Source organism: Rhineura floridana, chromosome 5 (genome assembly GCF_030035675.1).
Source record: "Rhineura floridana isolate rRhiFlo1 chromosome 5, rRhiFlo1.hap2, whole genome shotgun sequence".
Classification (NCBI taxonomy): Eukaryota; Metazoa; Chordata; class Lepidosauria; order Squamata; family Rhineuridae; genus Rhineura; species Rhineura floridana.
In genome coordinates, this window is record NC_084484.1 from 34,028,209 (window position 1) to 34,045,858 (window position 17,650).

Below are 17,650 nucleotides of genomic sequence, written 5' to 3' on the forward strand. Positions count from 1 at the left end.
TGCAAAGTAAATCAGACATATTTAAAGTGACCATCTGAACTATATCAACTGTCTTAATAATGTTACTTCCTCTCTGCTAAAACAAGATCAGCACAGCACATGTCTTCTTTCTATTATTTGGGCTGATTGCAGGTGTTACCACCACTCACCATATGCTCAGAGGCACATGTTACCAAATCCTTCCAAGCTACACAGGAAGTGGATTGGACTGTGAAAGACCAACCCAAATTGTTTTTGCATTTTGACAAATTTGTAGGGCAGTCCAATATCTCAGAGAGGAGGACAGGTCTCCTGCTCCCCTGGTGCATTCACTATAGCTGCACAATTTCCCTGCTTTTTAAAGTTTGATAGAAATATCTGTGGGCTATAGGTATGTTCTTAAACCGCAAGGTTTTTTGCCTATTAGTGAATTTCCCTGCTTTTTAATCCGGGAGGTAAGAAATGGGATCCTGTGCAAGTTTGCTGAGAATGGATTGATCATTTGCATGCTTACTGAGTTCAGTGGGATTTACTCCCCATCAATCATGCTTAGGATAGGTGAAACTGACCACAGGGGATGGGGAAGGGAGGATGAGGATGAGGATGGGAGGAAAGGCAGAGGGGAGAACTGGGATGGGAGTAGGCAGGAGAGGGAGGGGAGGACAGATTTCATCATTTGCATGTTTATTGAGTTCAGTGTGATTTACTCCCGTGCAATCATGCTTAGGATAGGTAAAACTGACTGGGGGGGAGGGAAGGAAGGCTGAAGTGAGCAGGGGAGGAGGAAGAAGGAAGAGGGGAGGGGAGTAGAAAGGGAGAGGAAAGGGGAAGGAGGGGAAAGGCAGGTCTGATCATTTGCATGCTTATTGAGTTCAATTGGATTTACTCCTATGCAATCATGGTTAGGACAGGTAAAACTGACCATGGGGGAGGAGGAGGGGAAGGGGAAGGGGAATGAGCATATTGGCGGGGTGCAAAGGAAGGGGGACAGGAGGGCAGGTTTGATCATTTGCATGCTTATAGAGTTCAATGGTATTTACTTCCATGCAATCATGCTTAAGATAGGTAGAACTGACCATGGGGAGGAGGAAGGGGAGGGGGAGGGGGGAAGGGAATAAGGTGGAAGGGGAGGGGAAAGGGGAGGGGGAGGAGGGGAAGGGGAAGGGGAAGGGGAGGGGGAGGGGGAAGGGGAGGGGAGGAGGGGCAAGGGGAGGGAGAGGAGGGGCAAAGGGAAGGGGCAAGGGGGAGGGGATAGGAGGGAGGAGAAGGGAGGGTGGGTTTGGTCATTTGCATACCTTTTGAGTTCAATGGGATTTATTTCTGTGCAATCATGTTTGAATATGGTAATGGACTGCCTTCAAGTTGACCAGACTTATGGCAACCCTTTGAATAGGGTTTCCATGGTAAATGGTATTCAGAGGTGGTTTCACAATTGCCTTCCTCTGAGGCTGAGAGGCAGATACTAGCCCAAGGTCACCCAGTGAGCTTCAAAGCTGTGTGGGGATTCAAACCCTGGTCTCCCAGGTCGTAGTCCAACACTGACCTGAGGGAGGGGCAGGGAGGATATGAGATTGGGTGGGTCGGCACTGGGCAGAAGGGAAGCCCCTTTCCTTTCCAAAAGGAAAACATTGTGAACAGTATAATTGCTTTTCAGCGTTTCCCCCACCTTTCTATTCTACAGCAGGCACATGTAGCCTCCCACCCAAATTTAAACCAAAGCTGTCCCTGGCCACATCCACACCAGACCTTTATTTCACTTTAGACAATCATGGCTTCTCTCAAAGAATCCTGGGAAATGTAATTAGTGAAGGGTGCTGAGAGTTGCTAGTAGACACCCCCTCACAGACCTTCAATCAGAGTGGCTGACTGTTAAACTATTTTCTCAGGAGAATAGGAATCTCCTGTCAGCACCCTTCACAAACTACACTTCCCAGGATTCTTTTAGGGAAGCCATGACTGTCTCAAGTGAAATCAAGTCTGGTGTGGGTGTGGCCCCCTGATTAACCAAGCCCAGCAGCTGTGAGGCTTTTAGGACACTGACGGTTGGTTCTTACTGAGCATGCCCCACATTATCATAGGCTGCCAGCCAAAATTTATTAAATTAATTAGAAATCAGTCAGGCATTTTTTTAACTTTTAAACTGCAGAAGATGAAGGTCAGAGTATGGGACAAAGTCAGTATTAGGATTACAGGTACTCTGTGAACATGGCTGATTTTTAATGAATTTCAACAGATTATGAGAACTCAGAGAAAGAAGTCCAAAAGGGCTCTGGGTATTTTTCCTCTCTGTTTAGACTTTGAACTCTCTATTATCTCTGACTGTTTTGTGTATCACCATGATAATTGAGAGGGTTGTTAAGCAAGCGTTTCTGAGTTCAGAACTATAAGTTCAGGACTGTAAGTTTGGTAAGGTTTTATTTTGAAATGAGCTTATGGGAAGCATCAGAATGGCATGGGGGGTATTTTCAATTTAACATTGTGGAATGTGAAAAATCCACGCTGGCTATAGTATACAGCCACTCTTGTGGCTGTATAATAAAGTTGGTTTTCAAAATCTAGAGGCCCCCATTCTAAATGGAATTTCTACAGAATTTACAAAGACATACAACGTTGTGGAGGCAATTTGTCTGTTCCCACCAAAGGGAAGTTATCCTAAGGTACAGCCACTAGGTGTCCTTATAGCCAGTCACCTGTGCATGTCATGCTAACTGCTTAAAAGACTGGGGGTGAGGAAAAAAGAAAATTGAGAAATTAAAAAAAATATGCAAACTAAAGAAGGAAGAGTTGGAGACTTTGTTTTAACAATCATATGTTCTTTATATATTTAGAAGTCTATCATCAGTATAGTTAATGAGACATGCTAAGAAAGATAAGAAATTGTGTTATAATAATAATAAAATAAAATTTTATTTGTTAGTCGCCTATCTGTCCGAATTAACGGACACTCTAGGCGACTTACAACAACAGATTAAAATACACTATACAAACAAAACACAATCATCAATTAATCTAAAATATCAGTTTATACATCATAAACTACTCCATCCCAAGGATCCCGTAGGCCTGCCTGAATAGCCAGGTCTTTAAGGCTCGGTGAAAACCCATCAGGGAGGAGACATGTCGAAGATCAAAAGGGAGAGAGTTCCAGAGGGTGGGGGCCACAACTGAGAATGCCCTCTCTCTGGTCCGCACCAGCCTAGCTGCTTTGGTTGGTGGGACCGAGAGGAGGTCCTGTGTGGCTGATCTTGTCAGGCGGCATAATTGGTGATGCTGGAGGCGTTCCTTCAGATAGACTGGGCCGAAACCATATAGGGTTTTAAAGGTCAACACCAACACCCTGAATTGGGCCTGGTAAGCAACTGGTAGCCAGTGTAGGTCTACTAATATTGGGGTAATATGATCCCAGCGATGGCTATGCTTAATCAAGCATGCTGCCGCATTCTGTACCAGCTGCAATTTCCGGACCGTTTTCAAGGGTAACCCCACGTAGAGTGCATTACAGTAGTCTAAGCGAGAGGAAACCAGGGCATGTATCACTTGTGGGAGCAGATGCATAGGAAGGTAGGGTCGCAGCCTCTGTATCAGATGTAATTGATACCAAGCTGCCCGGCTCACTGCCGAAACCTGAGCCTCCATGGACAGATGGGAGTCAAGAATGACCCTAGGCTATGGACCTGGTCCTTCAGGGGTAATCTTACCCCATTAAGTACCAAGTTTATATCTCCCAACCTTCTCTTGTCACCCACAAGCAACACCTCGGTCTTATCGGGGTTTAGCTTCAGCCTGTTCTCGCCCATCCATCCACTTACGGACTCCAGGCATTTGGACATGGTATTCACAGCCAACTCTGGTGAAGATTTAAAGGAGAGATAGAGCTGCGTGTCATCCGCATATTGGTGACACTGCAGCCCAAAACTCCTGATGATGGCTCCCAGCAGTTTCATATAGATGTTGAACAGCATGGGGGAGAGGATAGAACCCTGTGGCACTCCACAGTTAAGAGGCCAAGGGTCCGAAACCTCATCCCCCAATGCCACCCGTTGGTACCTGCCTGAGAGATAGGAATGGAACCACAGTAAAACAGTGCCCCCTATTCCCAATCCCTCTAGGCGATTTAACAAGATACCGTGGTCAATGGTATCGAAAGCCGCTGAGAGATCTAGGAGGACGTTTATTTGATATAGCAGTCTTTAAGGCTGATATTTCCATTACATTTAGGCTGTAGTCCTAATCACACTTTCCCATTGAACACAGCTAGACTTGCTTCCAAGAAAACATGCACAAGAATATGGATTACATGCTGCAAGAGGGATTTCTTTCCAGAGCAAAAATAAGAAGAATAAATATGATATGCTCAGGCAGTTTGTAGCTATGTACTTTTCTGCTCATATCTCTGTTATCTGGAGGAAGACAGAACTTCATAATGGTGTCTAGAGAATGAATGAATGAAGGGAACTCTTTTTTCCATCCTCTCTTAGGGTCATTCACTGCTGTTGATGCAGTAGATTCAGGACAGACGAAAGATTACTACAGTCATAAAACTGGGACTGCCACCTTTTTCTGCTGGAGCCTCTGTGTCTCTAAAAGCCATGTGACTGGCAGAAATGTCATTCTTATAGTCCAGTATGTTATAGAGCTTTAAAAGGAACAGGAGCTCTACCAGACAAGAATGGCAGAGATACGTACAACACATAATAGAACTCACAACAAAATTACTTTTAAAAAAAAAGGTTGGATAGATAAATCAGTTATGATTGGCTACAATCAGTAAATAAAACCTCCATGTTTAGAGCCACTATACCTCTAAGTACTGCATGCTTGGGACAACAACAGAGAGGATGGCCATCACCAATATGTCTTCCTTGTGAGCTTCCTAGAGGTGTCTGTAGAAAACTGATTGCTGGACCAGAGAGGCTTGAATCCTCTTGTCATGCTCCCCTCCACATGCTCAGTCAATGTGTGGAGGGAGTGGAATTCCTTTTGCTTGTCCCATCCCCAATCTAATGGTACTTCTGGAACTGCCATCACGGCCTCCACACAATTGGGGGGGAAGAGGAGTGGGGAAAAAGCCATTATGCACAGTTGGGAACTGTGCATGCACAAAGTTTCCAGATTGTGTATTCTGGTCACAGAGGGGCAATTCTTACATTTCCCCCCAATACACAGAGGTCTGGACTGGTGGCTGCATGAAGTTCAAGGGATGGATGTGGCCCTGTTCCACTACAGTCCTTGACCATGTGGAGGGAGACCATAAGAAGAGAACTTTGGGCTGATCTAGTAAGGCACTTTTTATGCTGTTTGATAATCTGGCTGAAACTAGTCTGAACTCCAGTTGACACAAATAGAAGATAAAGTGGGAACAATATTCGTGGACTGCACCGCTTCACTCCTCCCTAATATCTAGTGCTCTGTGTACAAGGTGTTTTTATTTTAAAATATGGAGGAGCATTGAATCAGACAGAAATGATGAGGTTGTTTTGTAAACTAGGTCTGAATAATTTAGAACAAAGACACTGGAAAGCTAAAGCAGAGGTAATCATAATTAGATTCTGAAGAGTTTGATTTTGTATAGTATCCTTGCTGGATTTGTTCAAAGAATGGATTGTTATTTTTCAGAGCAGTTAAAATATCATGCCTTAACTTACACAGATATCTGTTTATTTTCTTTTTAAACCTTTAGTTTGAAAGGGGTGGGATTGTTGACGTGTGTGCGTTGTTGCGTGAAACAGCATACATTACGTTGGAGTTAAGTTGAGCAAGAAACTTCTTCAGAGCATTAGAGCACGTTAAGAGTCTTTATTAAGACATTATGGCCAAAGGCTTAAGAGTAAATACATGTCACTCCCCTTCTGGTACATCTCTCTTCAAAGATAAACACAGAAGAGAACCTCTCAGTTCAGAGGCAATACACAGAAGACCAGCCTCACAGTTCAGAGGCAATATTCAGAAGACCCAGCTTAACTCAGATAGCTGCTAGAACTTTTCCCAGTTTATCTCGATGGCTACCATAGCAACGGCCTTGGCAGTCCGTTCCCAGACTGGGCAAAGACATAACTCCCCCTAGTTACAGTTTTTCAGACTTGATGGAAAACAAACTCAGTGACAGTGCGGTTCAATGGTCAACAATCCCCCCTTTTCCCCATCATGTCTGTAACTCATTACAACAATAACAACAATACATTTCTCCAATACATCTTGCAATACAGTTCCAAATTACATCTCAGTACATTACAGTACATTTCAGAACATCTCTGTACATTTAGCTAGAACTTTATTCAATCACACTTTGGCTCATTCCAAGCCTTGTCACCAGTTTACCAAATTTCTCCTCACACAAAGGCTTGGTCATTATGTCAGCCACCATGTTTTGTTTCTTGCTGCTCCAGTCAATGCATGACCCGTGCCACATCATAACTATGCCAGAGGTTGACTTATGACTGCTCAGTTCCCCTGCATGATCTGCATCCACAAAACATTCAAGACCTCCTGTCTTTGCTCCTGACAAAACCAGACTCTTTGTCTTCATGCCTTTCAGATTTATGTCAAGATCTGGTTTAAATGTTTGCGCTTGTGTTTCTGGACACCAAACTCTGAAATATGCATTCTCTTGTGCTCTAGGTGCATGTTTGCCACGTCTCTTACCCTGTGGCTTGTACGCTCGGCTGCGATGCACTCTTTTAGGCATCAGCCTGAGTGCATTACATGAATACTGTGGCTGTGTGCTTTTAACAGCTGTCTTCTTACAGCTCTGACCGTCATTCTCTTTCCACCCCATTAAACTCAAGGCATCAGCACACTTCACACCCATGGACATTCTAAACAGTCCTTGTGTCATAAAACCCTGACAGACAAGTTTGCCTCTTCTCTGCAGAAAACATTTTCCTCTATCAAATGTTACACAATACCCAGAAGTCACCAGTTTTTGAACTGATAAAATATTATGAGCCAATTCTGGAACAAACAAACATTCTGACATTATCCCAAGTTTATTAAATCTCACCAGTCCTCGGGCTTCCACCCGTTTCTGTGATCCATCCGCAAGTTGCACAAAACCTTGCACTTCTTCTGAAGCATAAAACAAACTTCTGTCTTTAATTAATATATGGCTCGCCCCGCTGTCGACATTCCAGTTAACAGGTCCTAAATCTTGAGACTTCTGTTTACAAACAAAGTTCACACTTCCCTGCTTCAAGCCTCCGTCCCTGGAGTTGCGCTTGACTGCACAGTCTTTTCGGAGATGCCCACGAGCCCCACAGGCATAACAAGCCTTTAACAGCTGCTGCTTGTAATCCTGTTTGCTTTTGGCTGCCTCCTCCGGTTCGGCACTTTTCTCCTCCTTGCTTCTGACAGCTTCCATCAGCTCAGCTCTCTGCGCCTCCTGCCTCCGCTGCCATTCCTGGGACAAATCCTGCAACGCGTCCCACATCTGTTTAGCCGATGGCTCATCTCTCACACACATCAGTTGAGAATCCGATAGAGCCAAGATTATAAACGCCTGCGCCCTCTGATCTTTGCGCTTCCAGGCCGCGGTCAATACCGCCGGGGGTGGTTCATCTATAATGTCCCATAAATCCTCTGTTATCAGCAAAGCCCGCATCCTCGGCTTCCAGCTGCCATAATTCTTTTCCGTCAATCTTTCCATTGGCAAGCCTCCCCCAGACAGGTTTACAGCCATGTTGCTCACCTCCGTCTGGTACAATCAATCAAGCTGCCCTCTGGAACTCCGTCTGCCGTTCAGACCAGCAACTTACTCCCGTGTAATGCGCTGTGGATCTGGGCCCATAACCCTGTTGACGTGTGTGCGTTGTTGCGTGAAACAGCATACATTACGTTGGAGTTAAGTTGAGCAAGAAACTTCTTCAGAGCATTAGAGCATGTTAAGAGTCTTTATTAAGACATTATGGCCAAAGGCTTAAGAGTAAATACATGTCACCCCCCTTCTGGTACATCTCTCTTCAAAGATAAACACAGAAGAGAACCTCTCAGTTCAGAGGCAATACACAGAAGACCAGCCTCACAGTTCAGAGGCAATATTCAGAAGACCCAGCTTAACTCAGATAGCTGCTAGAACTTTTCCCAGTTTATCTCGATGGCTACCATAGCAACGGCCTTGGCAGTCCGTTCCCAGACTGGGCAAAGACATAACCCCCCTAGTTACAGTTTTTCAGACTTGATGGAAAACAAACTCAGTGACAGTGCGGTTCAATGGTCAACAGGGATATGCTTTCTCTTTGTAAGGCCCGTATATTTTATAGGTGGCAAAAATAATTAATGAAGAAGAAAGGAATATTGTACCATTGATGTCAGTGAAATTCTCTCTCAGGTGTTCGACTCTCTAAGCTGAATGGTCCCATATAATGATTGAATAATAACGATTAAAGTTCTGTCTTGCAGACTCTATCAATAGAAGCAATAGGTGTGGAAGTTCCTGCTATTTGTTAAGATTAAACTTTAAGCTCTGCCAGAGCTTGGAAGATTACTTTTAAAAAGTAATAGCAATTACTGTTACATGGCCCCCAAAAGTAACAATTACCATTACAATTGCTCTGAAAGTAGCTATTACCATTACTCACAAGTAATCACTACAATTACACTTAAGTTACTTTAAAAAAATGGAGTTCCTACAAGGTGCTGGCCTTGGCTGCTGCACATCTAAGTAGCCTAAAACAACATTAAAAATAAACACACACACACAGAGGGTAGTAGCATATATATTTTTAGATTAACAGAATGGCATAACAGAATCTCATATCCACCCCACATCCCACCCCAGCAATGGTGATACCCCAAACATGTATACTTTTTCACTCAAAAACAAATTTTACACTTGAAATGCTGTGTTTGCAATACATTTCTGTTGTGTCTCATTTTTGCTCAAAGAGTGCGTCAGATAAAGATACAGTCATTACGTTGCCCCCAGTACTGAACAGGCGTCCTGTTGCAGTGCTTGAAGGCACGCCTGTGTTGTGCTGCAAAAAACAATGCAGCACCCCTTTCAACTCAGACACATTTTTATCAACATGGCAATCCCCTATCATCAAAGAAAAATGCAAACTTTAGTACTTTATACTTTGCCTTTGTAAATTTTTTTTTTTGTCAACTGTATAATTTAGAGGTAACTTAATCCTGTACATATTTACCTGGGAGTAAATCCAATTGAACTCATTGGGCAGACACATATGCCCAATTGAACTGTCAGAGTTAGTAGAGACATAACGTAGGTAAACAGAAAATGCACATATCAAAAGCAATCCACCAGAATATATGTTATCCCTTGTGCAATTAAAAATGTAGTATTGCACAGCATATAGTGAAACTATGGAATTTGTTACCGCAAGAAGCAGTGATGGGCACCAACTAGGATGGCTTTGAAAGAGGATTAGACAAATTCATGGAGGATAAAGCTATCAGCTGCACCTAGCAATGATGGCTATGTTATAGAGCTTTAAAAAGGAACAGGAGGTCTACCAGACAAGAATGGCAGAGATACGTACAAGACCCAATTAGAATAACACAACTCCCTTCCCCCCTACCCACCTGTTTCAAACATGGCCAGAAAAAGTACGTCTCCTAAATTCTATGTCTGACAGCACATTTCTTTCAGAGGTAAAAATTAATCTGCAATCCTATATACTTATCCATTTAACTCAATGAGGCTTAATTCGGAGTAGACATATATAGGACTGGACTCTACATTTCAGTATTTCAGGGGCTATACTTTATTAATGCTGTACCAACTACAACTACCAATTGCTGCTTATGCATGTATATGGTATCAGCCTAAGCTACCTCACAGGGTTGTTGCAAAGATAAATGGGGGGGAGGGAATGGCAATGGTCGTGGCATTCACAAATCAAAAGTAAATCTGGGGAGGGGAGCACACACCAGAAATAAGATGTCTGACAAACAGAATGTTAATGGGTGAAGCTTTCTCCATAATTGTATTTCCGTATCAGAAAAGGCTTACTCCATTTAATTTCTACCTGCCCCACAGCTGTTAAATGCAGAAGAGCCTGATCTCCTGCAATGCCAACCCTAAACCATGCAAAGAACACAAGTTAAAAAAAAAAACATCTGTAACTGCATTCTCAGACAAAAAAGTTATGAGACAGTAGACATAAACACACACACACAAAGCCTTGACAAACAGCAACAAAAATACTCTGAGCATGAGCATATTCACATTTTAAATTTTTACTCATCATTGTTTTTGCTTATTTACTGCCTTGGGCCAGTCCCTGCCTCTCAGCCTAACCTACCTCACATGGCTATTGTGAAGATACAGAAGGCAGAATTAAAATGGCTGCAAAAGGAAACTAAGGCTGCAATCTAATACATGTCTACTCAGAAGTAAGCTCTATTGGGTTCAATGGGACTTACTCCCAAGTAAGTGTGTACTCAATACACACTTGCCTGGGAGTAAGTCCCATCAAGCCCAATGGAACTTACTTCTGAGTAGACATGTATTGGATTACAGGTTAGTCCTTGTATTATAGGCATCATCTTTTATTTGCCTTAACCAGATTGATGCATCCTTGTACTATGAAGTGTCATATTTTTCTCTCCCCCCCCAAAATTAATACAGCTTTAAGGCTTCAACCAGTCCTTATGTTGCCTAGTTAGTGCAATCCTATACTCAATTTGATTTACCTGGGAGTAAACTCCATTAAACAGACTGAGTAGACTTCTATATATTGTACTGTAAGTTATTTATACGATTTATAACAAGTGCCTGGACAAGTGCCTGTTTGGAAGTTTGTGCAACTCCCCCACTCCCTCAGCCAGCCAGTATAGTCTCTCTCACTCAACCACCTCCCAGACCCTGCCCTGCCACAAAGCAAACATTTTTCCTTGGGGTGCAAAACACTCCAAATGCATCGAAGTAGCCAGGGAGGGCTACTCCATCACACCAAGTGCAAACACTCTCACACACACATCGTTGTCTCTCACCTCCACAGTTCTTCATATCATTCTGCCACTGTCTCCTTGCCTTCCAACTCCATTGTACCCCCACTCCCCTATTCTCCACCATTGTCCATTTTTTCTCCACTCCACCCTGTCTCACTTTCCACCTCCTCCCTCAATGCCTCCTAAACACCCATAGAGCATGAGGGAAGAGTGTCGCTGCACAGAAGCACATGAATTTTAGCCAAGAATCAGAGGCGCAGAATGTTTCCTCTGCTCCCCCCCCCAAGTAATGCCCAAAAGCAACGCTGGAAACATTACAATTACAGCTCAAAAGTAATGAAATTACTCCTTGTTCTATTACAATCAAAATGTAAAGAAATTACCCATTCGTTCCTCAAAAAAGTAATAAATTACAAGTAATTCTTTTTCCCAACAAATTACTTCCAAACTCTGAACTCTATGCCAGGGAAGGGGAATCTTTTTTTTTTTATCATTAATTTTATTCAAATTTTCAAACAAAACAAAAAAGAAACAAATTAAACAATAAAATAAAATGTTGACTTCTGATTTGTCGCAGATCAGTTATAGGTCTATGATATATAGCAAACCTGTCTCTTAATATATTACAAAATCACTTTCCTCCAGTAGTTATCTTAATAAATCATCAAATCTCATTAACATCACTTTATTCTTTCCACAAAAAGTCAAAGAGAGGTTTCCACTCCTTGAGAAATATATCCCTCGATTTTTCTTCAAATAAACATGTCAATTAATCCATCTCATCAAGTCTACTAGGACCAGTAATTTCAATAGCCATTTTTCCATTATCAGTGTTAATTCCATCTTCCAACTTCCATCCTTGCACCCATAATAATCTTGCTGTCATAGTCATAGTCATATAGTAAGAGTCTGATGGGAATTTCCTTCATCACAAATAGTTCCTTGCCATCAATTCTGAATGTGTTGCTGAAATATTGTTGTAAAGTCATATCTCTGTTCCTCTTTTTTACGAAATGCACAAGCACATCTCTTGAGAGTTTTTCCATTGTCACAAATCTGGAATTAATTCTATAAATTTTCTCTATTTCAAATTCCATCAAATCATTCCAGTCCAGAAATTCCATCGAAACATTGATAGCTTTATCTCTGATATCTTCATCAATTTCTCCAGGGACAACGCCAAATTCCAAACAGTAATCTTTATCTCCAGGATCCACAAACTCCAAATATTTTTCCAGTTCCACACTTGATATATCTGTTCCAATCTCCAGGACTTGCATCCTTCCTTCAATTTTTGCCATAAAGTCCAAATCTTTTTCCAATTCCACATTTGATATATCTAATCCAATCTCCAGAATTTGCTCCTTCCCTTTAATTTCTTTTTCATCTTCTATTGCTTGTCCATCTGCTTCTTTTCTCATATAATCCTTTATTTCTTTCAACTCCTGTTTCACTTTACCAAATTCAGTTGCCATCTCTTGTCTACTCTGTCCCAGTTCTTGTTTCATTATCTTAATCTCATCCATTATCTTCTGAAACATATCCAGAGGGGAAAACCCTTCCAGGGGTACATCCAGGGTCTCTGCCACTTCTTTGATTGTCATTCTTAAAGCTGAAAAGAAACCCTTCAAATTTCCAATATAGCCACAATTCCCAAGCAAAGAGTAATTTGCTTCTTTTTCCAGCAATAAGGGAGTTAATATTCCAGGCCTGTTGACATCTGGCTAGCACAGTTCTTATCTCCCGCACGTCCAAGAATGCAAAACAAATTTGGTTCACAGCGCCGAACAATTAGTAACATACACGAACAGCAGATTCGTCTAAAGAAAGTAGTCCAAGAAAAAGTAGTCCCAGACATATATCAATCAAATAATCATCTAAGTCAGATTTTCTCTTCGGGTAAGTTGCCCCTCATCCGTTTTAATCTTTATAGTTTCCAAATTCAGGCCTGCTTTTTGCCATAAAAAATAAGATAAGCTTTTTAAATTTTCTTTCCTCCTCCTTAATTCCTTGTATAAAAGAGAGAAGTGTAACTCACCCAGGTATCTTAATTGCTGATTCTTAAACAAATCTCTTTTACTGTAGTAATTTAAGCCAAATTATAAGATTAGACAGAAGAAAGCTCGCCCATTGTGGATCGTTTAAAAGAAAAAACGTCTCGCTTTTTTTCAGCCCAGCTTGCTGGAAGTCCTAACTCCGTCCTCGGCTGCTAGGTATGCCTTTCTTTCCCAGGGAATTCCTGATCAATTCCAGCCACCGACAGCCCAACAAAGTTTCTGTGGATAATCTCTTCGGCTCACCCTTGCCTGGGAGAACATTTACACCAGTCAAAGTTCCCTTTTGACTGATTTTAAACTGAAAAAAGCTTCCTCTGAGACAGAGCTCATCTCAGAGGCAGCCACAGGCGGAGCAATCTTCCGGGAAGTCCTCCAGGGAAGGGGAATCTTTGACCCTCTGGATATTTCTGGATTCCAACTCACAACAACCATAGCCAGCATGACCAATGATCAGAGATAGGGTGAGCTGTACTCCAACAGCAGCTAAAGGGCAACAGGTTCCTATTCCCATTTTATACTAAAGGGAAAAATAATATGGGGCAGGCAGGTCTATACCCTAGAAAGACAGGATGGTCGGGGATAACCTAATTTAGGGAATGTCCCTAACATCTCTTTAAACTCTCTTCCCAGCCTTTTGGGCTGGCCCTACCATTAGGCAGAGTGAAACGTTCATGTCAGGCAGCAGATTTTGGGTGTCATGAAAGGGCACCAAGTTGTTAATTATTTAATTTATTTTTTACTGCCAGGGAGAGGGAAGAGGTGCCTGTGGGACTTTATGCTTCAGATGCCAAAGTAACTTGGCAGACCTCAGGTACTATGCATCTTGATTTGCTGAGGAGGAGGGCACCATTTGCTGCTCGGCACCATTTCACACTACCTGATGGGGAGACTGGGCAAACTCAGTTAAGGGGGGGAAGACTGGAGCTTTCCGAGTGGATAAGGCTTCTTTAGGATATAGACTGGAAGGAACAAGGAGTGAAGAGGCATCGGCAGATGCAGAGAGGGAGTAGCACAGAAGGAGCTGGAAAGTCAACCAACATGGAGCATCACAACATGTTGTCGTTGCCCATTAGTTTGTTAAAAATAAACCAGTAGTCCATAAGCACCAGTGGTCCATAAACGTCATTAGTTCGTTAAAAATAAAATGATATTCTCAAGTTCCCATGAAGTGTGGATTGGGTCCCTTGTCTTTTCTCCCCCTCTTTCTTTCTTCTGGCTGTTGAAGACCATTTTATTCTGACAGGCTTTGCTGTGTGTAACAGATGTGTCTTCATGTGCGGTGGTATTTTTAAAATGTAATTGTTGAATGTTGTAAGCTGGTGGTTTGTACATTTATTTGGGAGTAAGCCCCATTGAGAACAGTAGGGCTTAGGTGTGAGCTTCATGGCTGTGTGAGGATTTGAATCTGGGTCTCCCCAGACCTAGACCATATCCACACAGATATTTATTCCACATTAAACAGTCACGGGCCACATCCCACCAGACATTTATTCCACTTTAAATGGTCATATCTTCTCCCAAAGAATCCTGGAAAGTGTAGTTTGTGAAGGGTGCTGAGGTTGTTAGGAGATTGTTATCCCCCTCACAGAGCTCCAGTTCCCAGAATTCTCTGGAGAGAGGGGCTCACTATTAAATTACTCTGGCCACTGGAGTTCAGTCAGGGGAATAGCTTTGTCTCCTAATATCGCTCAGCACCCTTCACAACCTACTCTACCCAGGATTCTTTGTGGGAAGATATGAATAAAGTAGAATAAATATCTGGTGTGGATGTAGCCCTAGTCTAACATTCTAACCACTACGTTGTTGCTTTTAACATAAAAATCTACAACCTGCCTCAAGATTGCTGGAGGTCAAGAGCCTGCCTTGAGTAGAGTCTCCCCATAGACTGATAGAGAAAGGTTTAATAAAAAAAGTTTGAAATATATAAACAGCCAAACATGTTTAAGAGATCTCCTTTTCAAACACTGCTAAGTCTTGTCTGTTTTTTGCTTGTTACTGATGAGGTGTTTTAGATTAGAGCTAGAAAATAAACAAACAAAAAATAATTCAAAAATATTCCTGAACTCAGTTATTGCATGTACAGTTATTGTATGTCCATCCCAAATAAAAAGATGTATGTAATGCTCACTAGTAATCAGAGTGTTGTTCTCTCTCCTCTCCTGCACTCTTCTTCCCGTCTAGGATGGCAGGGAGGGGGGCTGGCCTCTAATCGAAATTGACTTTGGGAGTGGGGAGGGGCGATGCTCAGCCTCCATGCAACCCAGCAAAGAACTTTAAAGCTAGTCCTGCTCAGTGTAGACCCATTGAAGTTAATGGGTATGACTAACTTGGGTTCATTCATTTCAATAGGTCTACTCTGAGTAGGACTTAGTTGCATACTACCCCTTAGTTGAATACTAGCTAGGTTTTCAAATGCTAATTATTGATCACCTTCTATGCTGGTTATTGGGTACTTCTGTGGGCATTGAAAGGGATGCTTGCAGGTATAGTGGTCTCCCCCCCTTCCACACTAGCTATACTAGATCAGAAATATTTCCCATCCATTATATTTATATTTGTTATGCTTGTGTTCCACTTTCCTTTTGAGGAAAGAAAGTGGTATGCATGGAATTCCTAGGTGGTCTCCTATTAAACTATTTTCAATTGTCTATTTTTATGGTTGTAACCCACCTAGGACCTTACTGTGAAGGGTGAGCAAGACACTGAATTAATAATGATCACCTAGGAGTTGTGAGGCCCAGGCCTGCATAGGTTCAGAGACAGTATACCATCGGGTGCCTTCAGTCCATGCTCTGAGCAATCCTGATTATTTTATCGAAAGGTTGGGGCAGGAATGTCAACAGTAAAATAAATACATACAAGTAAATTTTCAGGGGAATAGGAAAGTGTGTGCACACAATAGTGTCGCAAAGATGAATATGAGCGGTTTGTTGACTAAAATTGCCAGGGATGTGATTCACAATAAATTGTGATATGTGGGAGGGGGAAAGGAACCCTTTTCAAACAGTACGCATGTAACAAAGAGTCAGTTATCCCATAATATGAAAGCTAGAATTATAAGATGAAGTCATTAGGTATCCTCTAATTGTAGTTCTAAGCAAAAGAATAAACAGCTGTTCCCTATTTATCCACATTCGTGATTGTATATAAAGATGTCATATTCTTCCCTTAGCCATCTGTTTTCAAATTTCTGTACTCTAGATATTTTGCAGGCATTCTCTGTTGTTTCTAAAATATTTTAGAGAGAGAGAAAGTTGACCTGTCTGTGGCTGCTTATTAAATCTTCAGTTCTATACCCAATTTCCTTGGGAGTATACCCAATTGAACTCAATAGGATTTACTAGATGTATAGGATTGCATTGCAAGGATGTGATGATAACTTTTAGCATTATTTTAAATTATTTTCCCAACACGGTTTCCTTTTTAATTGTTTTAAGTATAACGAACATAGGCTTTCATGGAAAAATCCATCATAATCCCTGTATGCTATTACTGGCTGTAATTTAGACCCTGCCTGCAGGCAAATACAGCTCTGAAACCATAGTAAAACCAAAATAACTCTGTATAGTGACCTATCTGGGTTATCCCAAGTGTTTCACAGTGTTCTTCTGAGAAAATAGTCCTTTACTTTTTACAAATGTGTGTTTGATAAAATGTACATATGAGTGGTTATCCACTGAAAATAACATGTTCATCTGATGAGGATTTGCATATAAATAATTATTGCTGAAATATCAAAATGTACTGAAATATTGTGACAGCACACCTAAACTAAGGTGTTGCAAGAAATGATGCAGTTGAGTGGTTAGCTTGTGGAACATGGTGTATGTATTATTAATGGATTAATCTGCCTCTATCATTTATGGTTACCCTTCTCCCTGATCTTTATTAAGCTGCAGGATTTGGGAACATGACATGAATTTTATTTTAAACCTTTGTTTACACATGTACTCTCTTTGTATCACAAACACAAGATTGGATCAACAGGACATATATGGAGAAAGCTGAATCAGATTTTGTTGTGTGCAAATATTGGCTGCTTTCATGCATGGGGCTAATAGCACTAGTTTAACGGGTTAAAAATCTAGCGCTTCGTTCCAGATTTCAAAAATCCCTTCCACACTGCAGTACCAATTTAGTGGCATTTCGTGCAATGGTCTTTCACACAGCACTCTCACCTACTGCAGCCGTTAGAAGACTGCTTCTTTTCCCGCCTTTTCTGTTCAAAAGCTCTGCTTGTTCCTTCTGCGTGGGGGGGTTGAAAGAGGTGCAATCGCGATCAGCTGAGAGGCGCGGTAGCACAGCAGCAGAGGCTCTGGTTGAGCACAAGCAGCAGCAGCACAGGCTGCTCTCAGGGGCAGCTGGGATCGACTGGGAGGCGCAGCGGTGGCAGCGCAGCAGCACGCGAAGGCTGCATGCTGGGATGGCTGTTGGTAAGGGCGGGAACACACTCATGCTGGGATGGCTGTCACATCAGCAGCGGCAGCTAGTGCAAAACTCCCGCAATCTTCCGGATTCCCAGCCTGCTCTCGGAATTTTTGTGGTATCATTTATTGAGGAAATTAGCGCTAAACGTCCACTACATTCCACCAGAATTCCGGAGCTACCCGTTATGTCATGTGAAAGCTCAAATTTTATGTGCAATTTAACAGGAAATAAATCATCAGAATAACGGAATAAAGTGCAGTGTGAAAGCACCCAAAGAC